This window comes from Aristolochia californica, unplaced genomic scaffold, assembly GCF_029961685.1.
Source record: "Aristolochia californica isolate CCGP_79_NKW_82.1479 unplaced genomic scaffold, dmAriCali1.0.hap1 SCAF_13, whole genome shotgun sequence".
Lineage (NCBI taxonomy): Eukaryota > Viridiplantae > Streptophyta > Magnoliopsida > Piperales > Aristolochiaceae > Aristolochia > Aristolochia californica.
Window position 1 is genome coordinate 12,208,508 of NW_027181804.1, and position 17,800 is coordinate 12,226,307.

General features: G+C 40.4%; 1 pseudogene; it reads left to right on the forward strand.

Moving 5' to 3' along the window:
- The first annotated feature begins 6,331 nt into the window (after positions 1-6,331).
- LOC137947659 (protein ROOT INITIATION DEFECTIVE 3-like) lies at positions 6,332-17,289 on the forward strand (annotated as a pseudogene).
- The last annotated feature ends 511 nt before the right edge of the window (positions 17,290-17,800 follow it).

A 17,800-nucleotide genomic window follows, 5' to 3' on the forward strand; every position in this document is an offset into this window, starting at 1 on the left:
GTCCATTGAACTAAAACTTCCCATGAGCCCTGAGCACGGCGAGCTTGCAGTACCTGCTCTAGAGTAGGAATCGACCAGCCATCCTGTACAGGCAGCAAGGGTGTATGCAGCAGTGGGGAGTCACCCCTGAATGACTTCAAGAGAGAGACGTGGAAAATGTCATGGAGCTTGGCGTCAGGTGGAAGTTGCAAGTGATAAGCCACATTGCCAATACGTTGTAGCACCTGGAAGGGACCATAAAATTTGGGAGAAAGTTTATGCCTTTTGGATACAGCAAGTGAAAGCTGGCGGTATGGTTGGAGCTTTAGCCATACATAATCCCTCGGAGCAAAGGAAAGAGGACGATGGCCCTTGTCATATGTTTGCTTCATAGTGTCTTGAGAGTGTTGTGGACTCAATAGCACACAGAGTCACACAACGAAGGAGGCAACAACAACTCACTCAATAGGATTTATTTCTTATATTACTTTGAGTAGGATTTATTTCTTATATTGTTTTAAGTAGGAGTTATTTCTAATTACTTTTATATGTAGGGGCATTATTGGAATTATTGTAACCCTAACCCTAAAACTCCATGACGTGATCTATTTAAAGGAAAGAATGAATGAAATAGGTAAGCTTTGAGATTTTAAAATAATCTAGTGTAAACAGGCTGAGATCACCTCTTGATCTCGAGTTTAGGGTTTACTCCAAAAATCCAACCTATCCGTCACCCTCCATCCTCATCCATATTCGTCCATCTTCATCCTTCATCATCCATAGTTGGAAGAGGAGCTTCCTGCTCCTTTTTTGAGCTCAAAGAGAAAGTCTTCCCTCCTCATCAGCGTCAACAGTAATCAAGGGTTTCTAACCCTCTTGACGAGTAGAAAAGTAGGGAGCTTTCTGCTTCTTCACATGAAGAAGGGGTACTGCTACTCCTAGCTTGGCGCCAGCAAGGAAGGAGAGAAGAATTAATCCATTCATGTGGACCAAGGCTTCTACAGGCCAGGCTGAGCATTCCAGCACGAGCAGCAATCAAAATCAGGGTTGAAACCCTGATTTCCGTGAGCAACCAAAAGGTATCTCTTTAGTTTCTTCTCCGCATGAATTATTTGCATTCTATCTATAACTTTAGCACTAGAGTGGATTCATAAAAAGGGAGACTGATCACGTGTGGAAGATTAGTCAAAGAAAGGATCTTTAACCCTCCTTACCGAGTCCAGCAACTCAGTAACAGTGCTGGATTCACAAATCCCACACCGTGTTACTCGATCCATGACCTAGGACCTTAATAGAGAGCGCTGCAAGTGTGCTTTAACCTCTGAAAGCATGGTATCCTATTCCTCTAAAGCCTGGTCCAATGCCACGACCCGAGACAACCCAGGTTCATAAGATAAGAGACGAGGTGGGTCTCGCCCATAGATCACCCAGAACGATGTGGTGCCTAGTGCTGTGTGGTAAGAGGTGTTATAACAATACTCGGCCCAAGCCAACCAACGGACCCAACACCGGGGAGAGTCACCAACGAAACACATCAAATACATTTCCAGAGTGCGATTGACCACCTTTGTTTGCCCATCGGTCTGAGGGTGGTAGGCTGAGGAGAAGGCTAACTTCGTGCCATATAATTTGAATAGTTCAGTCTAGAATTTACTGGTGAAGACTGTATCACGGTCGCTGGTGATGGACTCGGGAAGGCCATGAAGGCGGACAATCTGGTCCGTGAAAAGTTGAGCGACATGGGTCGTCGTATAGGGATGTGCGAGGGCCAGGAAGTGCACATATTTAAAGAACCGATCCATGACGACCAGAATAATGGATTTGCCGGAAGAGGGGGGAAGGCCATCTATAAAGTCCATGGAGATATCTGCCCATATCTGTGATGGTAGCTGAAGAGGTAGGAGCAGGCCGGCTGGATTTAAAGATTCTACCTTGATCCATTGGCAAACCTGGCAAGCATGTACATATTCAGCTATCATCCTTTTCATACCCCTCCAATAAAAGTCATGACTAAGACGGAAATATGTTTTCTGCTGGCCTTCATGAGTGCTATCGTGAAAGGAAGAGATAATGCTGGGGATGAGTGCAGAAGTCGGATGGAAATAAATGCGGCTCTTATACACTATAAGACGGTCCTGAACTGCCCAGTTGCTATCCATAGTATATGTTAGGGTCCTGGGTTATGTACCTATGTCTTTCGCTCCTGACATGCCGGTATTTTGGGTAGCATTGGCTAGGTGCTTGACATTTGGTATCAGAGCAGGCGTTGCGTCGCTAGTTCAATTCCCCTCGGGCGCGGGGGAGCGCAGAGGCTGGATTTAAATATAAGTAGGTCCACGGGAAACACCAGGTAACGTAACCCGGGTTGCGCCTGTGTTGTTGCGCATTTCGGCTACGGTACGGGCCGTAGACACCACCCGGACGTTTCGTTGCTTAGTCTTGAGCCGTCGTGGGCGTCGGCTCGTGGCGAGGGGTGTACTGTTAGGGTCCTGGGTTATGTACCTATGTCTTCCGCTCCTGACAAGCCGGTCTTTTGGGTAGTATTAGCTAGGTACTTAACAGTATGGTGCTCGATTTTATCATACAATTCCAAAAGCTCGGGCTGGTGATGAATGTCCTCCCGAATGGAATCAAGTAAAAGTGACCGGGGTTGACTAATGGCATGCAGCTGTGAGTCCCCTACTTCCTTTTGTGGCAAGGCATCAACCCCCCTATTAAGATGGCCCGATTTGTATTCCACTTGAAAATCAAACCCCATTAATTTGCTCAGCCAATGTTGCTGTGGCGAAGTAGTGAGGTGTTGCTCCAACAAGTATTTTAGACTGTAGTGGTCTGTCCGTATTACAAAGGTTCTACCCTATAGATAGGGCCTCCAATGCTGAATAGCTTTTTCTAAGCCGATAAGTTCCCTTTCATATGCAGCTAACTTATGGTAGTGCGGGGCAAGGTGGCGGCTAAAATAGGCGATGGGGTGGCCCTGTTGCTATAAGACGGCGCCAATGCCTCCTTCTAAAGCATCACATTCAATATCAAAAGGTTCCTCAAAGTTGGGTAGTTGTAGAACCGGGGCAGAAGCTAATGCCTGTTTGAATTGCTGAAAGGATGACACTGCAATATCAGACCACTGGAAGGCATTACGCTTGAGTAAGTTGTTCAACGGTGCTGCAATCTGACCATACTTGCGAGTGAACTTTCTGTAATACCTAGCGAGACCTAAAAATCCCCTTACTGCTATGACTGACTAGGGAGTAGGCCAGTCAATAACTGCCTATATCTTGCTAGTATCCACTTTGACACCGGAGGCGGAGATAACATGACCCAAATAAGCAACTTCTGATGTACCGATAGCACATTTGGATTGGTTGAGGATGAGATGGTGGGCACGCAGTAGTATGAATACTTGTCTCAATTGCTACAGATGGTCTTCCCAAGTCTTTCTATAAATAAATATATCATCAAAGAAGACCAGAACATATTTACATAAGCATGGATGAAACACCTCGGTCATAAGCACCTGAAAGGTGGAAGGGGCATTGGAAAGCCCAAATGGCAACACCAAGAACTCAAAATGACCGTGATGCGTTCTGAATGTTGTTTTCTCCATGTCTTCAGGGGGTAGTCGGATTTCAAGTCCAGCTTAGTAAATAATTGTGTCCCATGTAACTCGTTCAATAATTCGTCCACCACCGGAATAGGAAATTTATCCTTTACTGTATGAGCGTTAAGCTAGTGGTAATCCACGCAAAAGCGCCAAGAATTATCATGTTTTTTTCACCAACAACACTAGGGAAGAAAATGGGGAGTGGCTGGGTTGAATAAGGCCAAGAGCTAACATCTGCTGACATTGTCATTCTATCTCATTTTTCTGCAAATATGGGTAATGGTAGGGACGCACTGCCACTGGCTCGGTGCCCATCTTTAACCGAATACGATGATATCTAGCTCGTATGACGGAAGTACAGCTGGCTCCTGAAATAAGTCAGCGAATTCTGTCAAGAGAGTGCTTAAGTGACAACGATCTGAGTCTATACCATTGATACTCTGGAGAGTGCACGATAATTGAGCCTGGGCGCCATGTAGGGTGAGCTGGTGATGGTCTTGTGTAAAACTCATAGTAAGGGATTGGAAATCCCATAGAATCTAACCCAACTGTTGCAGCCATTTAATTCCCAATACCAAATCAAACCCAACAAGTGGAATGACCAAGAAATTGGTCACAAAGGTTTTCCCTTCTATAACAAATGGAACAACTGAACAAAACCCCTCACTGGTAACCTTGTCCCCATTAGCCATAGAGACTGAAATGCTTGTGTGGTCCCCTCTTTTGGATCGTCCACCTCTAACCAAAACAACCTTTTGCAGAGATGGCCCATTCGATATTTTTCATCAGAATTAAAACATAGCCCTTGAGCCCGTCTTTGGTCCATTTTTGCTTTGGAAAGCCGTCTGATAAATTGTGGTGGGGGAATGGGCGTGGTAGTCTGTGATGTAGAGGAGGGATGGGTTCCTTGGCACAGTGGGGTAGGGGGTTGATGGAACACCTGGTGGTGCTCGGCCTGGCCAGGGGGGTCTCCTGCCTAATAATTCCTTTAAGATACGTTGTTTGGCATCCACTGTACATGCCAAGTTCATGGCGTGTGCTAAAGATGGGGGGACGTGTAATTCCAGCTCAAGGCGGAGTACCTCAACCAGACTGGCGGTAAACAAGTGGACATATTGGTTTGGACGCACCAACTGATTGGTGCGGGCAAGTCGTTCTTGAAATAATTTTTGATACAGTTCACTAGACCCGGTTTGTTGGAGATTGACCAAATCTCCTAGAGGATTGCTGAGTGCTGGTGGACCAAATCGTAACATGCAATAGTCTTTGAAAATCTCCCAATCATACACATGATGCTCATTTTTAAATTGATGATACCACAAAAGCGCTTCGTCGAGCATGTGGAATGCAGCTAATGGAACCCTATCCTCGGGCTGGGTTCTTTGATTGCCAAAGAAGTGGTCACACCGGTGTAACAAAATCAGAGGGTTCGAAGACCTATCATATGTGGGAAAGTCTAATTTAGTATACTAGGGTACCGTCGTGTGGCCTGGTCCATGGACTCCCACGGTTGGAGGAGGTATTTCGCGCAAATGCGGTGGTGGTGGAGGGGGATGGGCCGGTGGGTGGTCAGACGGGCGTGAGGAACTTCCTAGCTGAGCTACAATACGAGCAAACCCTTCTTCCATATGAACCATCAATTGGTGGAAGTTGTCTTTGAGGCCGAAAACTTCTTGTTGAAGTGCGTCAACTTGAGTTTGAACCTCAACACGATTTTCCTCCACGAAATTTCGCAAATCAGCAGGGGAAGAGGAATAGCCAATGGTGGTCCTGTCTGATACCATGATGTTAGGTTCCCTTGCCATGGATCGAGTCACCCGACGATCTCCTTTGGCTTCCAGGTTGAATGACGATGAAGGGAGTGATTAGGGTGCGTAGAACGACCAATGGTTAGGGAAGATGTTGAGCTTTCGAAGGAGCTCCACCCTTAGGCCTCGTGTGAGAGATAACCCGATCTCATTTACAACTATTGATCAATGCTTACCCTTTCATTAACCAGATGTTCCTTTAAGGGGGATTAGAGAATGACGCCAATAAAGACCAAACAAGAGGCCATAGGTTCCAACCGAATTACAAGAAAACCTACTAATGAAATAAAGTTGCAAATTACATAATCTACCCTCTGTGTCGACTAGACACTCTTGATGCTATGGAGTCCATAACAAATTTGTCATCTAATCTATCTTATTTACCTGTGTTAAAGCAAAGTTGAGCTTCCCTTATGATGATTTGTTGATGTTTGTTGTCAGTCATGATTAAAGAATTATGTACTGTAATGATTATGATTAAAGAATTATATAATGTAATAATTAAAAATAGATAAGTACATGTTTCAGACCCTATACTTAACCATTGGATGATGTGGTGATTCTAAAAGGCGATTGTGAATTAACAAGCATGATTCTGTACTGATTACATGTTACCATATTTTGGAATTCATATATGTTAGAAGTTATATTAGTGTTAGTTTTTTAGATATTTACATGTATATAGGTTAATAAGGTTGGATTGTAATTAAGCCCATGGGTTGTCTAGTACTTAACCTAACACTTAACCTAACCCTATGTTTAAATAGAAAGAAAGAAAGGGGAAGATGATCTTCCGTTTTTCATCCTCTCTCGTCTTACTAGTCACAAGAAACTCAGGGCTTGGAGCTCTATACCTCTTACCTGAGAGCAGCAGCACCCTTCCAGTGCTGAATTAATCCTTCAAATTCTGGATTCTCCAATCCCACGCCGAGTTACTCGATTCATGGCAAGGGACCACAACAGCGTAGACCTTCTCTTGGTCTATGTGGATGATATTATCCTTACTGGCATTGACCCTGGCCTGATTACTAAGCTCCAGCAGCTACTGCATGGCACCTTCCATATGAAAGATTTGGGCCAGCTCACGTACTTCTTAGGATTGGAAGTACATCATTGGGCCAAAGGTATTTTCCTTAATCAATACAAGTATACTCAAGATAGTATTACCTTGGCTGGTTTGCCAGACACTTCTTCTGTTGCTACTCCTATGGAGGTGAATGTGAAACATAGGAAAGATGAAGGGAACCTTGTTGATGATCCTACCCTCTATCAGCATTTGGTTGGGAGTCTCATCTACTTGACCATGACTCGCTCGGATATCTCCTATGCTGTTCATCAGGTCAGCCAATTTATGTCTTCTCCTCGGTATCTTCATCTTGCTATAGTTTGACGCATCATCCACTATCTTCGACGTTCTCCTACTCGTGGGTTATTCTTTCCTATCGGCTTGTAGAAGTTAGGATCCCATGAGAATGACTCTTGGTTAACGTGGAAGAAGGAGAGAAGAGAGAGAAGAGGGAGAAATGAGAAGGACATTAGAGAGGAGAGTTTGGATTAAGGGAAGGAGAGAATGTGTCAAGGGAGAAGAGAGGGTGGCTGGACAATTTCTCAAAGAGAGGAGAAGGCTTGAATGCCTTACCTCTTAGCCAATGCTCTCATTTATAGTGTTACAAAGCCCTTAGGGTTATAAATCAATAGATTAAAAGACATACTAAGATAATTTATTTACATCTTCATGCCATCCTTATGGAACATACCATAAATAACCACTTTGCCACTCCTTTGACGTGTGGGCTTCTAGCCTTGTGCTTGTGGGCTTCAGCCCATCTTCCGACACTTCACCTCAAGTTAGAGGAGAAAATGCATCATAAATACCCAACTTACCACCTATATAAGATAGAATTTTGGATGTAACCGGTTTGGTGAGGACTTCACCTCAAGCTAGAGGAGAAAATACATCATAAATACCCAACTTGCCACCTATATAAGATAAAATTTTGGATGTAACCGGTTTGGTGAGGATATCAGCTAATTGCTCTTGAGATTAAACATAAGAGAAATGTTGGAAGATGGGTTCCAGCCCACACGACCAAGGAAAACCCACATATATAAGAGTATTATAAGATGGGTCACACGACCAAGGAAGGCCCATAAGATGGGCCCAAGCCCATAAGAAGTAGGACCCACCATGATTACCACGAGCTGACATCCTTATCACATAAGTTGGAAGATCAAGAAGGACTCACAAAGGCATCTTTATCTTATGGTCACATCCTAGAAGAGTTCTAGTTTGAGTTATGTTTGTCTTTTATTTATATTGAGTTATTTAATTATGCCAGGACTTATCTTTAAGTTTTAGAGTTTGGTTGTAATTGGGACAAAGGTAGTTTTATTGTAATTGGATTCTACTACGTTCCTCTATTATTAATAGAGGTTTATGTACTCTGATTATAAGAAGTTGAAGTCAATGAAGTATTTCTCTTTTCCATAATTTCAACATGGTATCGAAGCAGGTTTTGTGAGTTGACTTGTTCAACCCACAGAGATAATGAGATCCTTTTCTCTAAACCCTAAACCCTAAGTCTAGGTAACTTATTTTTTTCTATCCCTACACCTGTAGTTTTCTTTGCGTTTTTCACCTCCATACTGAGATTTTCATATTGTAAATTATATATTGACGGAAAGATATTTGAGTCTAATTTTCAAGGAAAAATGATGTTTTCCAATAGGAGTTATATATAGGGAGATATTGATATTTGAATGAGAAAAGATCATATTCCAGAGGTTCGAACAACAGCAGAAAGCTTTAGCTTCCGAGGTAGTTTTTGCTCTCAAGAACTAGACTTTATATGGAGAAATATATATCAAAAGAAATATATTTAAGTCAATTATTTTACCTATTCAAAAATTTTTTTATCTGAGTTATCTACAAAGAGAAATCGATATTTGAATAAGCAAAAGTCAGATTGCAAAAGAGGTTCGGGCAGTAGAAAAAAATTTCAACTTCTGAGGTATTTTATGCTATCAAGAATGAGACTTTATATGGAGATATATATAAGGAAATATATGTATGTCTATTCTCTTAAATATTCAACCAATTTTCAATCGGATTTATCTACAAAGAGAAATCGATATTTGAAGCAGCGAAGGTAAGATGGATAAAAAGATTCATGGAGCAGCAGAAAGCTTCAACTTCCGAGGTATTTTATGCTATCAAGAACAAGACTTTTTATGGAGAATTATATATCAAAAGAAATATATGTAAGTATATTTTCTTACCTATTCACCGAATTCTAGATCTTATTTTTTTATAAGGAAATATTGATCTTGGAAGAGTCAATGGTCATGCTGAAAAAAAGGAGAAATAGTTCCTAGTTTGGCCAGATGACAGAGACCGAAATGTATCAGATTATTTATCTTCTGATAATTATATTTTATGTAAAAATATTATACTTAGATAAAAGGTATTTAAATCTATTTCCAGAATGAGAAAGTTTACTATCAATCTAATCTATATTTAAAGATATATTCAAATTGGAAGAATCAAAGGTCATGCAGGTATTTTGTTGCATTGAAAATTTTGAATTTTTAGCCCATTGTTTTGCGTCACTTTTTGAGTTGATATCAGAAAAATATCTCACTTCTCCCTATTTTGAGGGCTTATTTATACATCTCTATTATTACATCTATGATATTTGGTTCAAGCTGGGATCATTGCCATTACCTCCCAGCTTGAGGGGGAGAAGTAGAAGAAGTACAAGAAAGAGGTATTTTATTCCATATATTGTAGATAAATTTTATGTGACCAAAATATTCAAGAAAAGGGGAGCACAAAAGATGAAGCTTATGCATCTAAAAAAAATATTTATATCAAATTATGATTATTTGATGGGTCCTTCTACAAGGTTTATTATTTTGATTCATGTTATATGTGTTGGAAGATGGTTGTGTTGCATTATAGTTGCTCCTATTATGTCTCTTTGGATGAGACATTATTATTGAAGAAGAGGTGGCCTCAATACCTTTTCTCATACCATAATTTATTATGACTCTCAAAAATATCACGATTGGGACTCCATGAGAGTAGGTGCCCGGATTGGGACACCATGATAAATTTAACTCTCAAAAATATCACGGTAGGGATACCATAAGAGTCGGTGTCTGGATTGGGACACCATTAAAAATAAACGCACTACCCCCCAGTAATGGATTTTATTACTCCTACCATTTGAGAGTCGTTGTCCTATGGAGGGACACGGTGGTGGACACTTCAGAGCAATGCCGATAGACATACTACCTACAGAAGACGGAGTGTGCCCTACATCCAACATTAGGACTGAAGTATGGAGCAATGTCTTACCAGCTAGGAGTGATTTTTATTCTCACTTATATTATGCCAGTAGGGTCTCATAGAAGGACGCAATAGCGTGAGGGGGAGTGTTGGAAGATGAAGGCATATTGGAAGATGTGCCATTTTATACAAAGAAGAATATATACATCATTTCTAGCAAGTTGGGAGTTCATTATGTTCTCTCATCCCCAGCATGAGGGGGAGTATTAGAAAATAGGCTCCAACCGACATGACCAAGGAAGGCCCACAAGATGGACCAAAGCCCATAAGAAGTAGGATCCACCATGATTACCACGAGCTGACATCCTTATGACATAAGTTGGAAGATCAAGAAGGACTCACAAAGGCATCTTTATCTTATGGTCATGTCCTAGAAGAGTTCTAATTTGAGTTATGTTTGTCTTTTATCTATATTGAGTTGTTTAATTTTGCAAGGACTTATCATTAAGTTTTAGAGTTTGGGTGTAATTGGGACAAATGTAGTTTTATTGTAATTGGAATTTACTACCTTCCTCTATTATAAATAGAGGTTCATGCACTCTGATTATAAGAAGTTAATGAAGTTAGTTCAGCATTTATTTTCTCCATAAATTCAACAGAAATTAGTCCTGCTTGAAACTTTTCCCGTATAAAATGACAATCCACTTCAATGTGTTTAGTTCTTTCATGGTAGATTGGATTTGACGTAATGTGAATATCTGCTTGATTATCACCATGTAGGCCCATAGAGCCTCTTTTATAAAATCCCAATTTGGTAAGAAGAGTCATTATCCATAAAAGTTCACTTACAGTGTGGGCCATAGCTCGATATTTTGCTTTAGCACTAGATCTTTCAACCATGTTTTGCTTTTTTCTTTTCCATGTGACTCCCACCAAGGTACAATGCCCAAATGTAGATTTTCTATCATCGGGTGATCTAGCCCAATCTGTATTTGAGAAGCCTTCTATATTGAAGTAACCATGTTTTTTATATAGCAATCCTCTTCGTAGAGCACCTTTTAAGTATCGTAGTATTCTCTCCAACGCTCGCAAGTGAGTTATTTGTGGTTTGTGCATGAATTGACTTACTACGCTCACATCATATGATATATCTGACCTGGTTACCATGAGATAGATCAATTTTCCCACAAGTCTTTGATATTTTCCAGTGTCAACATCTTCTTCACTTGTGACACATAAATTTCCATTCGCATCCATAAGTGTATCAACTGGTCTACAACCCTTCATTCCTGTTTCTTCAAGAAGATCCAAGACATATTTTCTTTGAGACAATACTATTCCATGGTTTGACTGAAGGACTTCTTTACCCAGAAAATATTTGAGCTTACCCAAATCTTTAGTCTTGAACTTTTGACATATCATATTCTTCACGACTTGTATACTATGAGCATCATTCCCAGTCAAGATAATATCATCAACATACATGATCAATAATATCTTCCCTTTGATAGTATCTTTAACATATATTGAGTGATAAACCGAGCATCCATGAAAGCCAAATCATAGAAGCATTTGATTGAATTTCTCAAACCAGGCCCGAGGGGACTGTTTAAGCCCATATAAAGATTTCTTTAACTGGCATACGGACTCCCCCTCAACTACATATCTGGTGGTTGGACCATATAATTTTTTTCTCCGTATATCACCATTTAAAAATGCATTTTTTACATCGAGCTGATATACTGGCCAGGATGTGTTAGCAGCAATAGAGAGGATGATACATATCGAGTTCAGTTTTGCAACCAGATAGAAAGTCTCTTCATAATCTATCCCATAGCATTGAGTATAACCTTTTGCAACAAGGCTTTCTTTAAGGTGAGCAACCGACCCATCTGGGTCGTGTTTCATCGAAAAAATCCATTTGCAACCAACCGGTCTTTTCCCATTTGGGAGCGATGAAAAAAGTCCATGTTTGATTTTCATATAATGCATGCATTTCTTCATCCATAGCCACCTTCCATCCTAGATGCTTTAGGGCCTCCTGATAGGATTGTGGTATGGAAATAGATGAAAGAGAAGCAAGAAACTGAACACACTCAGAAGATAAGCGATGAGAAGATATAAAATTGGCAATTGGATGAGACGTAGAACAAGAATGGGTTTTCTTTCGTAATGCAATAAGCCAAGTATCAAATTCAGGCCCAAAAATAGGAGGAGGAGCAAGACTTACCTCAGGTGGATTGGACAACTCCACAAGTGAGGGGATGACCAATGCTTCAGGGGGTTGAGTAATATCTTCAATAAACGGTACAAGTAGGCATGGAGTGGTAGGAGAAAATGTAAACCCTGGAGGAGCCTCATGTGAGGAGTAGAAGGAAGTGTCTTCAAAGAAAGTCACATCCTAAGACACCATCAACCTCCGAAGTGTAGGATTATAACAAATATATCCTTTATGAGTTCAAGAATACCCCAAAAAAATACACCTCAGAGACCGAGGATCAAGTTTACTTTTATGTGGTAAAGTATCATGAACAAAACATGTGCAACCAAATACTTTTAGAGGAAGAGAAAACGGATCTTCACCATGAAACAAAATAGAATACGGAGTTTGATTTCTAAGTACTGATGAAGGTAACCTATTGATGAGAAAACATGCTGTAAGAATAGCATGAGGCCAATAAAAGTAGGGTACCTTCATGGAGTAGAGGAGGCCCCGAGCAACTTCAAGGAGGTGACGATTCTTTCTTTCAACAACTCCATTTTGTTGACGGGTATAGGTACATGATGTTTGATGAAGAAGCCCATTACCCTCATAAAATGATTTAAACTCATTAGACAAATATTCCTAAGCATTATCGGATCTAAGGATTTGAATTTTTTTTCCAAATGGCATTAGAACCATTGCATGAAAGTTTTTAAAAATAGAAAGAATTTCTGATCATTCTTTAAACAAAAACAACCAAGTCACTTGGGTAAAATCGTCCACAAAAGTAACAAAATATTGAACCTCAGAAATGTTAGAGGCCTTTAAAGGGTCCCATACATCAAAATGTATTAATGCAAATGGAGCAGTACTAGTAGTTGTAAGATGAGGAGAATATGTACTCCTAACATGCTTACTTAATTGACATGCCTCACAATTGAAATTAGACAAAGATTTAAGAGATGAAACTAAAGAATGAAGTGACGTGGTAGATGGATGACCAACCCGGTTGTGCCACAGTTGGGCCTCGGATGTAGTAGATGAAATAGCAACTGCTGGTGGAAGAGTAAAATAGTATAAACCCCCTTTTTTCATGGCCTCCACCAATCACCTGTTTCGTAGTTAGGTCCTGAAATGTACACAAAGATGGTGAGAAGGTGACTGAACAATTCAATTATTTGGTTAATTGACTAACGGAGAGCAAATTTAACGGAAATTGAGGAACAAATAACACATCTTGGAGAGGAATAGACACAGTAAGAGAGGAGGAACCCTTGCCAAGCACCTTGGTTTGGGAACCATTAGCAATAGTGACAAATTTATGTGGAAGACATGAAGACAAAATGAAGCAGGTGTTTGTTACCTGACAAATGTTCGGAAGCCCCGGAGTCAATGATCCAAAAGGAAGGGGTTGAAGCGTAAGAAAGCATACCTGATGCAATGGTAGTGCCAGCAGTAGGGCCTGGTGAAGAAGAGGATTGATCCAATAAGAATTTCAGCTTCTGAATTGCAGCATAGTCTTCCACAGAAATAGTAACATTCCCGAAATGAGAATCAATCCTATCCTCCTTTTTCTCAACATTAACCGAGGTTGGATTGGCCATTGCCCAATCAAGCTTGCCATGGAGTTTCCAATATGAATCCACAAGGTGGTTCTGACCACCACAGTAAGTGCACAATCGAGGCTTAGTGTGGGAATGGGTCAGACCCGTGCGACCACCTCTATTGCGGCCTCGTCTTGTATTTCTACCACGTCCTCAAAATGGGGATGATGTACCCCGATTACCAGAGAACATAGCTGATGGAGCATCAATCGGAGAAGGAGGAGATGGACCAGGAATTCGTAACAACATAGCACTGACATCATCAAAAGAGGGAAGGGCAGAGGAACTAAGAAGCTGAGTCTTAGCCACCTCTGATACGACTTAATATTGGTAAGGTAAATAGCCGCTGCTAGGGCCTCATGCTGTTTTTCTTGAACAAAAATGTCGGTAGAGTATGGTTGAGCAATTTTTCATTCTTGGAGAAGGCCACGAAACCGGGCCAGAAACTCATAAATATTATCTCCTTGTTTCGTAGCTAGCATACTTTGGAAAACATCATATACTCTTTGCAAGGAGGCAGTACTGGAATAGAGCTTAGCACATGTGTCCCAAATATCCTTGGAAGTTTCCACGTGGACCACATTGTTAGTGACATGCTCTTCCATGTTGTTAATAAACCAACTGATAACCATGTTATCATTTTAACCCATTTACGGTAGACTTCATCTTCTTCATCAATCAGAGGAGGGATTTTGATAACTTGACTGAGAAGGTCACGAGTAATGAGAACCCTCTGTACCTATTGTGACCAGTTGAGGTAATTGGAAATACCTCTTAGTGGAATTATAGTAATTCAGAGTATGTCACTCTTATTATTCATATGTCCACTCTCCATGTTGACGCAAATCAAATAGTGATGTCAATTGTCATAGGGGCTCAGATAACAATTACACAACGTAATTTGAAGCACCTGTATACCAAATTAGCCACCAAAAATAAGTAGAGAATATTTTCATGAGAATAACTACCAAATCGTGGAAAAATTGGTGCTTTTGTCAAGTGATAACAAGAACCAGCCACTACTCAACTTCTCTTATATTCATAAAAAAAATAGAGAAGAGAATTCAACTCTTATCCTTAATCTAAACTCAACCACAAAACCGAGAGCAACTTTAGACAAGGCCTTTCTTGGCAAATCGAGAGCAATTTCTTGGCAAAATAAATACCAACTCATGGGAATACTTCAACACAAAAAAAGATTCAATTGCTGAAGTTCAAACGCAAAAATAAAAGAGACAAGTGAGTGTTGGAATTTCATCAAACATATAACGGTCATCCAACAACATAACACACTCCCATGAGTAATGCTAGATTATAGAATTGACAACAATATATACTAGAATCCCATATCAACAATGTTTGATTCCCGTTACATAAAGGTAACTGAATCCAAATAACAAACAGAAAAAAATAAGTAATTTTGCTACAAGATGATCAAGACTACAACATCCTTTTAGTCATACAAGATAGATCTTCACAATGTTTATGAAGATTATCCTGACTTGATGTGAATCAAGAATTCAATAAGAGGGAAAAAAATTAAAACGGTAAAGAGAAAATATGAAAAAAAACCCAGATTTTACCTATCTTTTGATGGTAGGACTCCTTCTATAAACAACTTCTTGAATGAATGACATAACTACTTAATAGGGATCCTAACCTCCATGCTCTTATACCATGTAGAAGTTAGGAGCCCATGACAACGACTCTAGGTTAACGTGGAAGGAGAAGGAGAGAAGAGAGAGAAGAGGGAGAGAGGAGAAGGACGTTAGAGAGGACAGAATGCGTCAAGGGAGAAGAGAGGGTGGTTGGACGATTTCTCAAAGAGAGGAGAAGGCTTGAATGCCTTACCTCTTAGCCAATGCTCTTATTTATAGTATTACAAAGCCCATAGGGTTTCAACTCAATAGATTAAAAGACATATTAAAACAATATATTTACATCTTTATGCCATCCTTATGGAACATATCATAAATAATCACTTTTCCACTCCTTTGACGTGTGGGCTTCTGGCCTTGAGCTTGTGGGCTTGACCCCATCTTCCAACGTGGTTCATCTCTTCAACTTGTTGCATACAGTGTTGCTGATTGGGCTAGGTGCCCCGATACCAATCACTCTACTACAGGTTGGTGTATGTTTTTAGGGTATGCCTTGATTTATTAGAAATGTAAGAAACAAGATCGTGTGTCAAAGTCATCTATTGAGGCTAAGTATCATACCATGTCTACTGCATGTTCTGAAATTATATGATTACACGGTCTCCTTGAAGAACTTGAGTTTCCTTAGCTACTTCTACACCTCTTCATGCGGATAACACTAGTGCTATTTAGATTGCTGCCAATCCTGTTTTCCATGAACGCACCAAGCACATTGAGGTTGATTGTCATTCTATCCGCGATATCTTGGCTCATTGAGTGATATCTCTTCCTTATATCTATTTGGATCTCCAAGTGGCTGATGTCTTCACCAAAGCAATGACTCAACACTGCCATAATTTTCTGGTTGACAAATTGTTACTGGTGGATGCCGGAATCAGCGGCTGAGAGCTTTGCTCGGGAGCAGTTCCCCTCCTCATGGCCTCACTTGCGTAGCATGGCGATGCCTTGCATCCTTGCTGTTGCGTGGTTCTTCTTCTTCATCATCTGGCAGCGTTTTCTACTGGTCGTGGAATAAGACTCAACCTGAGGTGAAGAGTTTCCCTGTTGAACCAATCAATCCTCTTACATGTAATTCTGATGGGACATACATTGTGGGAAGTGGTGCATCTGGTGACATTTACTTGTGGGAGGTGGCAAGTGGCCAGTTACTCAAGCAGTGGCATGGACACTACCGTTCTGTTAATTGATTGGTATTTTCTGATGACGAGTCATTCCTAATTTCTGGAGCAGAGGATGGATGTGTCACTGTCTGGTCTCTTTGTAGGTTGTTTGACATTATGGGGGATACCATGTCAAGCCAACCATACGAAAATTGCTTTACTGAACATACTCTGAAAGTTACTGATGTAGTTTGTGGGTACGGAGGGTGCAATGCAATTATCATCTCTGCTTCTGAGGATCGTACATGTAAGGTCTGGAGCTTGCCTAAGGGGAATTTGCTGAGAAATGTTGTATTCCCATCCATTATTTATTCTATTGCTCTGGATCCTGGGGAGAATGTGGTTTATATGCAGCGACAGTAAGATATATATTGCTGCACTTGATGCTGTAAGTGCCACAATCAGCAGCTATGGGCTTCATATCATTGGTGCATTGTCTGATCACAGTAAGGCAGTTACATGCTTAGCATTTAGCAACGATGGAATGTCCTTAGTTTCTGGATCTGAGGGTGGCACTGTTCGAGTTTGGGACACAAAATCGAATAATGTTGTTCGAATATTCAAATATGCAAAAAGTCCTGTTAATAATGTTATATTATTGTTCGACAGCCTATTCCTTCAAATGCTCAATTGTTACAAAGTGCCCCAGCTTCTGTACCTAGAAGACAATCATCATTATTGTTAGCACCACCACTGAATAAATATGTTGACTCAGAGGATGAAAACCTTCATAATAAACCTGTCATACGAATATTTGGATGAACGTTGCCTTAGTTTTTCGGTGATGACCAGTCAAATTAAAGAGCTTCAGCACCAGGGTTCTGCTGCTGCTGCAGAGATGGAGTTGGAAGGATTACGGCTGGATTGTAAAAGATCTATGCAAATTACAGAAATGTGGAAAAAAATGTATGAAAGCATTGTTGACCTCAGCTTAGATGATCTGTTGGACGTAGTCCATTCTAGGGATGCTAATGAAAAACCCTGAGGAACATCCTGCGCTGTGTCATTGTGAAATAGATGCAAAATCAGCAGCTACAACCTTAAGTGAGTAATGGATTGTTTTAGGAGCAATTTTATATCTTCTTGTTGTTGTTTGAATCCATGGAAAATTATATTTTGGATCAAGACTTATTATTTCCCTGCTTTAACCGTGAGTTACTATGTTCAATACCATGGTTGAGTCCGTTGGAAGCTCTAAAGGACTGGTTTTCAATGCTGCCTTGTTAATTTTCTCTCTATTGATTGCTCTTGATTGACGCAATGAGGGATTTTTAATTTGGAAAGGAAGTTGCTGGATTAGACAATGTTTTTAAGCCTTTCTATATTGAATTATATTTTGGGCTTCCCTACTTAAAATAAATAAGAGAAAAAGGGAAGTCAAAGAATGTGATTCTTAGTACAAGTGGCACCCACGATCAACAAGGAAAGTTTCCTTCTTTGGAAACATTATGATTTTGAGCAAGATCTTCAATAATTTGATGTGATTTTTGAGATTC